Genomic DNA, 7,909 nt, shown 5'->3' with positions numbered 1-7,909 from the left:
TTCTGGTGGATACCACACTATAAGCACAACACTCCAGATGTGTTGGTAGAAACTCAAGTAGGTCTGTTGCAGAAAAAGAAAATCTCTGCTATAGGCATCAGATGCAATTGTAGCCTTTTGTTTAGCAGAGACTACTGCTGTATTATAGACCTAATAGTCACAAAGATGTTAGGTCACACACAGGGCAAGAAATGGCTCCAAGGGTACTCAAGACTGTTTTTTCAAAGGCCTTTGTCAAAGGCGTCTTTTGCAGCTATTGAGATGATCATGTGGTTTTTGTCTGTTAGTCCATTTATGTGACTTATTACCTTTATTGACGTGTTTTTTAGATCATCCCTGCATTTCAGGGATAAAGCCAATTTACTCAGATGTATACTCTTTTTAAAAATGTTTTTTAGAGTTTTTATTAGATTTATTCATTTTATTTTATATGTGTTTTGCCGGCATATATGTCTGTGCACCACGTGTATGCTTTGTGGACATGGAGGTCAGAGAGGGCATCAGATACCCTGGAACTGGACTTACAGATGGCTGTGAATCAGCATGTGCTGGGAATTGAACCTGGGTCCGCTACAAGAGCAGCAAATGCTCATAGTTGTTGAGCAATCTCTCTAGATCCTTTCGTAATCTTTTAAATGTATGTTTGTATTCTATTTGCAATAGAATTTTAAAGAGCATTTTTGGGATCTATGTTCTGTAGCTGAGTCTTTTTGTTGTTGTCTTTATCTGGTTTTGATATTAGAGTGATACTGGTTTCATAGAATAAGTTTGGGGGTGCTCCTCTCTCTCTCTCTCTCTCTCCTTCCCTCCCTCCGTCTTTCCTTCCCTCCCTCCTTTTTTCTTTTAACAATGTAAAAGTACTGGCTATAGCAGTCAAAAAATTCGACTGTGGATTTGAAAGATTGATAGAATTTGGCTATAAATCCATCTGTCCCTAGACTTTTATTTTTAAACTGGAAGACTTTTTATACCATTTCAACCAGGAGTTATAGCCTGATGATTTTGCTCCAAGGTTCATTCTGCACAAATTCTTAATCTGTCCCAAGGAGGGTTTTTGATTGGGTTTGGTGAGTCTGTTGAATTGCTGCTTCTTTTCGACTGGTGAGCTTCATTTTCCTGAAGGATATTTCAAACCCATCCTGATGTTGAGATTCCCATTGTTTCACACTGGGGGATCATATGCTGCTGAGGGATTCACTTCAGTTGATCTGAATCTGAAACAACACAAGCAAAACCCACCTCCCTCCCCATGGGCCTGAGTGCCTGCTAGGCCGCTCACTCAGTTGGGCACCACACCATACAGGAGCTTTCAGACTATCTTTAAATGAATCTCCTGTTTCTTTCCAATGCTTTTCAGCATAGGTTAGTTATGCTCATCCAAGATTTGAAGACTTGAAGTTTACAGAGACTTCATATATTGGTCACAAGGGAAAACTGGATAACCGTTCCCCCCTTTTGCCTCACCCTCCAATCTGCTCTGTGTAAATACATTATATTTGTATTTAACATGACTACAAACATAATTCTGGGTATATTAAAGACAATTGAATTATAAATAATAATCATTAACTTTTATGTTTTAATTGCCTTTGTTTTAATAGTTTATTACAAATGGGTAATTTTTTTCTTATTTTGTTTTTTGGTTTTTCAAGACAGGGTTTCTCTGTGTAGCCCTGGCTGTCCTGGAACTCACTCTGTAGACCGGGCTAGCCTTGAACTCAGAAATCTGCCTGCCTCTGCCTCCCAAGTGCTGGGATTAAAGGCGTGTGCCACCACTGCCCGGCTAAATGGGTAATTTTTAAGATTAGAATTTTATAAATTAAGGTAATTTATCCACACAGTTTTGAATTGAACCTCTTTTAATACCAAAGTAAACTTTAAGCTACAGTCCAAGAAGAAACTGGGAACTTCATTTCCTTGAATTTCTTTATAAGCTATTCTTTATGATGTAAAGTAACTTAAGATATTTTATGTTAAGTAGTTTGTTTTATCATAAGGATTGCGATTACAGGTGAACATATTAAAATTGGATTTTATAAGGAGATATGAGAATAAAAATTTGTGCAATTAGTCTTTACCTTAGTTTTTGTTACAACTTGGTTTTTCAACTGGTTAAAACTTAACAAAGTTACCAAAGACATAAGGGGTTCTCTTAATTATACATACACTTCAAAGTCAGTTTTTATTACCATAAATCATTATAACCTTTAGGAACTTATAAATCCTAGTTTTCAAACATGTATCATCCTTAAGTCTCATCCTCCACAAACTTTGTATAACTTACTTAAGTCTTTAGTCATTGACTGAAACTTTTATGTTTTTGTCTCTATCTGTTATTTTTAATTTTAAGACAAAAAAATCTCATTTTATCATATAAAAACCCATTTTTTTTTTAAAAAAAGAAACAACTCAAAACCCATTCTTATCCAAAACTTTCTTCCTTAGAATATTTTTAAGAAAAGTTAAAAATGTGTATTTTTAACACTTTATCATACCTATTGTACTGATTTGAATTGAATGGCTCCTATAAGCTCATATAGTTGAATGCTCAGTCACTAGGCAGTGGCTTTATTTGAAAGGATTAGGGGATGTGGCCTTGTTGGAGGAAGTGTGTCACTGGTGTGTGTGTGTGTGTGTGTGTGTGTGTGTGTGTGTGTGTGCGCGCGCGCGCGCGCGCTTTGAGATTTCTAAGCCCTGTTCAGGACCAGGTTCTCTCTGGTCTCTCTGACTGTGGATATAGCTCTCAGCTACTGCTCCAGAGCCATGAGTACAGTCATGCTCTCTGCCATGATGATAGTGGACTAAGCCTCTGAAATGGTAAGCCAGCCCCTGATTCAATGTTTTCTTTTATAAGAAGTTGCTGTGTTCATGGTGTCTATTCACAGCTATAGAACAATGGCTATGACACCTATTTATCATTTCTTTTTATTTCCCCAAACAAGAGTTGGGTCAAAATTACATACATGGCAAATTATACCAAATTAAGATTCTCTGTACACATTAACTTATGTTATTGGAAGTTTTAACTAAAACTTTTCTCTTCTTAGAAATTTACAGTTTTTTTTTAACATTCTACTCCCATGCCTTTACAGATCCTGAGAGTAAGAAAGTTTTTGTTTTAACAAGAGCCTCAGAGATGTTAATGACCTTGAATGAAGGAACATTATCTGTAAATAAGACCCAAAGGCAGGAGGTGGGGTATGCATTCAGAGAGCTAAATGTCTGTAACTATTTCTAGCCATCTTCATGTTTATATACAAATCTCTCTTGATTTAAAAGTATTAAATACCATTACACATAAAAATATTAACCTTAAATCTATAATTTTTGTAAGAAATGTTTCTCAAGGGGGTGTTAGGCAATGTCTATTTTTATTGGCCTATACTCAGTACATATAGCAGCCTTCTCAAAGCTGTATAGGTGGGCTCACTTCCTCTGTTCACAGTTTTTAGCCTGTATACCTTAGTTTCTCCACAAAACCTTAGAGGCCCAATTGCATACAAGTGCATGGGAAGAGTGACTGGAGGCTTGGTGAAAGTCCAATGCCCTTGTGCGGCTTTTGCTTTTTTGAAAGAATTAACATTTAACAAGCCTGACTGCGATTATTCTAAGCAGGCTCAGCAAGAGTTACTACTGAGAGATTTTAGATAGAGGGTCACTTACATACTTTGTATGCACAAGCATCTCATTTGCTGATTTTATTATAGACACATTTGAACCAGTAGATAAGCAATAGTAGTCCCTAGCTTACCTACTAGATTGTTATTAACCACACAATGCCTTTTAAAGGTTGCTTTGGTCATCTCTTTTTGCTTGTCATAGAGTCAGGGGACCAGCCTGACTCAGAAAAGGGTCCTTGGGGAAAAGTTTGAAACAAGCATGCTTGGGTCTGAAGTGGGCGAGCCAAGTCACAGGTCCAGAGTTAGCTTTTCAGTCAGCTAAACCAGCATGTGATGATGTATTTTTATTATATATACCCAAAATGCATTTGAGTCAGACATTTAGGTAGTGCCAGTGTCATCTGTGTCTGTTTATACTGAAAAGTAGAAACAAAAAGCAAGATTATCTGGGTTTGGTTGGGCAAAAACAAAGGTAGACCACATCACAGGGCAAGGTAGTAGCAAGAATGGAAAGAATATGCTGTCTCAGAGGAAGTAAGCTTAGAGATGCAATATCATTGCAAGCTTCTATATAATCTGAATTGTCCTTTCTTGTTCAAATTGAGTGGAGAGCCTATTGATATTCTCCATTAGCATGGTCAAAGCCTAATGTCAGTAATAACACCTCTCTGAGATCAGATTGAGTTTCTTCATGCAACCAATTCATGAATAGAAGGAATTCAGCAGGTTTTAAACAAGTCCTGGCAGCTTGCCTCAGTCATTGGGTACTAGACACTCTGATTCAGCTGTCCCTCTCAACAGTCCCATAGCATGTGGGGATGTAACTCTGTAAGAGGAGGTTTATTTAAAGTCTCTGAGTATCTTCTTGGGAGTAGGCTCATATTCTGTATGTATTTTTCCCTTCCCAACAGGAAAATTATCAACTCTGAGTAAAAGGGGTTATAAAGGCACTGGGTCTACAAAGAGGTAAGGTCATATATGCCTCAAGGCCCCCTTCTTTTTTAACTCACTCAATCACTTGGGCTAATACAGAAGCACCAACTCTTACAGATATAGAGAAGCAAGGGTGGGCAAGGGCTATGGCCTAACATAAGCAGCCTGTGCCCCATTACCTGACACAGGGTAAATTCATAAAGAATAAAAGCTGATTCCTCATGGTACTGATTGCTGCAAAACCAAACACTAAGGTCCAAGAGGTTTCAACATCTATTGAGAACACGAGCTCTGCTTCTAAGATAGACCTATTGCTGCACCTAACATGGCAAAAGGATCAGAAAGAAACAAATGCTGTTCTAGGCAAGGTGACATAAGCATTGAGAAGGCTGAGTTAGGAGGATTATAAATTCAAGGCCAACCTGGGCTAATGAGATCTGGTCTCAAACAAGCAAGCAAACAGAAGAATACATACTATGTCTACACTATGGAAGTCATGAGATGTATGAATACTATAGATGCTTTGTCAACAAGTGCCAGAGAATATATATAGGAGGACCAGGTGGTCATCTCTGAAAATCCTGTTAATCCTACCAAATTGAAGAGAAAAAGGACTGCCCCATAAGTTATGCCCAAATCAAAACAAGCTCCAAGATGGCTTGGGAACAAGGGGCCCTATGATGGTTTGTATATGCTCAGCCCAGGGAATGGCACTATTAGCAGGTGTGGCCCTGTTAGAGTAGGTGTGGCCTTGTTGGAGTAGGTGTGTCACTGTGGGTGTGGGCTTTAATACCCTTGTCCTAGCTACCTGGAAGCCAGTATTCTGCTAGCAGCCTTCAGATGAATATGTAGAACTCTCAGCTCCTCCTGGCACCATACCTGCCTGCATGCTGCCATGCTCACACCTTGATGAAAATGGACTGAACCTCTGAACCTGTAAGCCAGCCTCAATTAAATGTTGTCCTTTATAAGACTTGCTTTGGTCATGGTGTCTGTTCACAGCAGTAAAACCCTAACTAAGGCAGACCCCAAGAGCGGCCTCCCTGGTTGTTTTATTTGAAAAATTGTTCTCCTAGGTCTGGGGGCTAATGTTCTTTTGACATCCCAGCCAATGTTTAATAGCCAGTTCAGCTAGCAGCCAAATGGCCTCCAGCAGTTGGATGTTTTTCTGTTTGTTTAAAATATTCTTTTTCCCTCTGAGGTTAGTAGGGCTCTTGTATATCTGACTGTGAGAATTAGCTGTGGCAAAGGTTCTGTCTTAATAGCGTTCTCACACCCGGCCAGGAAGAACACAACAGACCAGAATCTTCTGCGGCAAAACTTTATTGCTTACATCTTCAGGAGCTAGGAGCGCAAACCCCCAGCCCCAAAAGCGAAAGCCACCCCAATAATGAAACCGAAACCCCTTCCCTATTTAGGAGAGTTATATTTCGCCTAGGACGCATCACTCCCTGATTGGCTGCAGCCCATGGCCGAGCTGACGTTCACGGGAAAGGCAGAGTACAAGTAGTCGTAAAATACCCTTGGCACATGCGCAGATTATTTGTTTACCACTTAGAACACAGGATGTCAGCGCCATCTTGTGACGGCGAATGTGGGGGCGGCTCCCAACAGTTCTGTGTAAATGTTCACTCTTTTTTACATGGCCCACTTTGTTGCCGGGATCTGGGCTATTATTTCTGCTCTCTGGGCTGATGTACCTTTAGATTAAGTTTATGCCAAATTTAGTTCCTTCAGGCCTGTGACCACCACGGTTCCTGTGTACCATATTCCTTCCCAGATGAAGCTGCTGCCATTAATGTAGAAGTCAATGTCTCTGACAAAAAGGGAAATATCTGTCAAAATTAGTCAAATACTTTGGAAGACATACAGCATCTCCAGGTAATTGTCAACAGGTTCTACTGGGTTGTCATCTGGGAGAAGAATGGTTAGTGGTCTGTAAGATTTATGTTTATCCTAGAGAAGGGCCTGGTATTGGGTTAAGTGGTATTAGACACCCAGCAGTCAGTCACATCTCTCAATAGGGTCTCTATCACATGTGATACCATTAGAGTCAAAGTCTGTCCCAGGATAAGTTTGTTTGCTTCTTTTACAAGGATTGCGGTAACTGCTATGGCCTATAAACAAGGAGACTATCTAAAGGCCATGAGATCCAGTCTTTCTGAGACATAGGCTACCAGCCTTTTCTAGGGACCTAGGGTTTGGGTCAGGACTCACATGACAATGCTTTCTTTCACGGATATAAAGATGGAAGGGCTTGGTGACATCAGAGAGAGTTAAGGCAGGGGCCTGTGGGAGACCTTTTTTAAACTCTTAAAAGACATGTTTATGTTCTTCAGTATACTCCAATAGGGTTGCCACTTGCCATAGTCAAGTACAAGGGCTTGCAATTTCAGTGAACCCACGTTTCCATAAGTAGCAATACCCAATGGCAGCAGGAGTTCCCTAAGTGCTTAGAGTAGGGATTTTTCACTATGGCCTTTATGCAAACCCTTGACAATGGTCTTTTTCCTTCTTTTAATTCATAGCCAAATATATGACTTGGTGTGTATAAATCTGAGCTTTCTCTTTTAGAAACTTGGTAGCCTAATTGGGCCAGAGTTTCTAAGCGACCCTAAATAGGGTCTTTGTCAGATCTCCTTATCCTTGGCTGCCAACAGTAAATCATCTACATATTGAAATAAACTAGCTTCTGAGTACTGTAAAAGTGACTTTAAGTCCTGTGAGAGCTTTGTCAAAGATGGTAGGGGAGCTCTTAAACCCCTGGGGTAATGCAGTCCATGTTAGTTGCCCTGATACCCCTAGTTTAGAATCGCCCATTCGAATCAGCTTATTTGAATGCAAAGATGGGCTGGCTTAGTTTTGACAAAGGGATGAGAGGAATGCACACTTTAAATACACTACAGTATAAACCTTATGTCCAGGCAGTAACATGATCAGTGTATGAAGATTATGAACAAGTGAGTGAATAGTTTCCACCCATTTGTTCCCTTCTCTAAAATCTTGTACCTGTCTATAGTCTCCAGTTCCCAGCTTTTGAGCAAGTAATAAGGGAGTGTCCCAGTCTGATTGGAATGGAGTGAGTGAGTATGCATGTCTTGAGGAGGCATTTGATATGGGCCTTGATCTCATCTCTGGCTTCTGAACTGATGGGGTACTCTTTGACTTGGATATGCATAGCTCCATAGTCCCTTTTTACAACAGCTGGTGACACATGCTTGGTTAAAACAGAAGGATTGCTTTCAGCTCAAATGCTTGGAACATCCCTGATCAGCTGGTTTTTAAATTCCCTTTCAAGGGTCTGAGTTGGGCATAGGAGGAGGAGTTTTTCCTCACTCAAAGGACAGGTGATGGTC

This window comes from Mus musculus, chromosome 9 (genome assembly GCF_000001635.26).
Source record: "Mus musculus strain C57BL/6J chromosome 9, GRCm38.p6 C57BL/6J".
NCBI classification, from domain to species: Eukaryota; Metazoa; Chordata; class Mammalia; order Rodentia; family Muridae; genus Mus; species Mus musculus.
Note: the sequence above shows the minus strand (reverse complement) of the source record.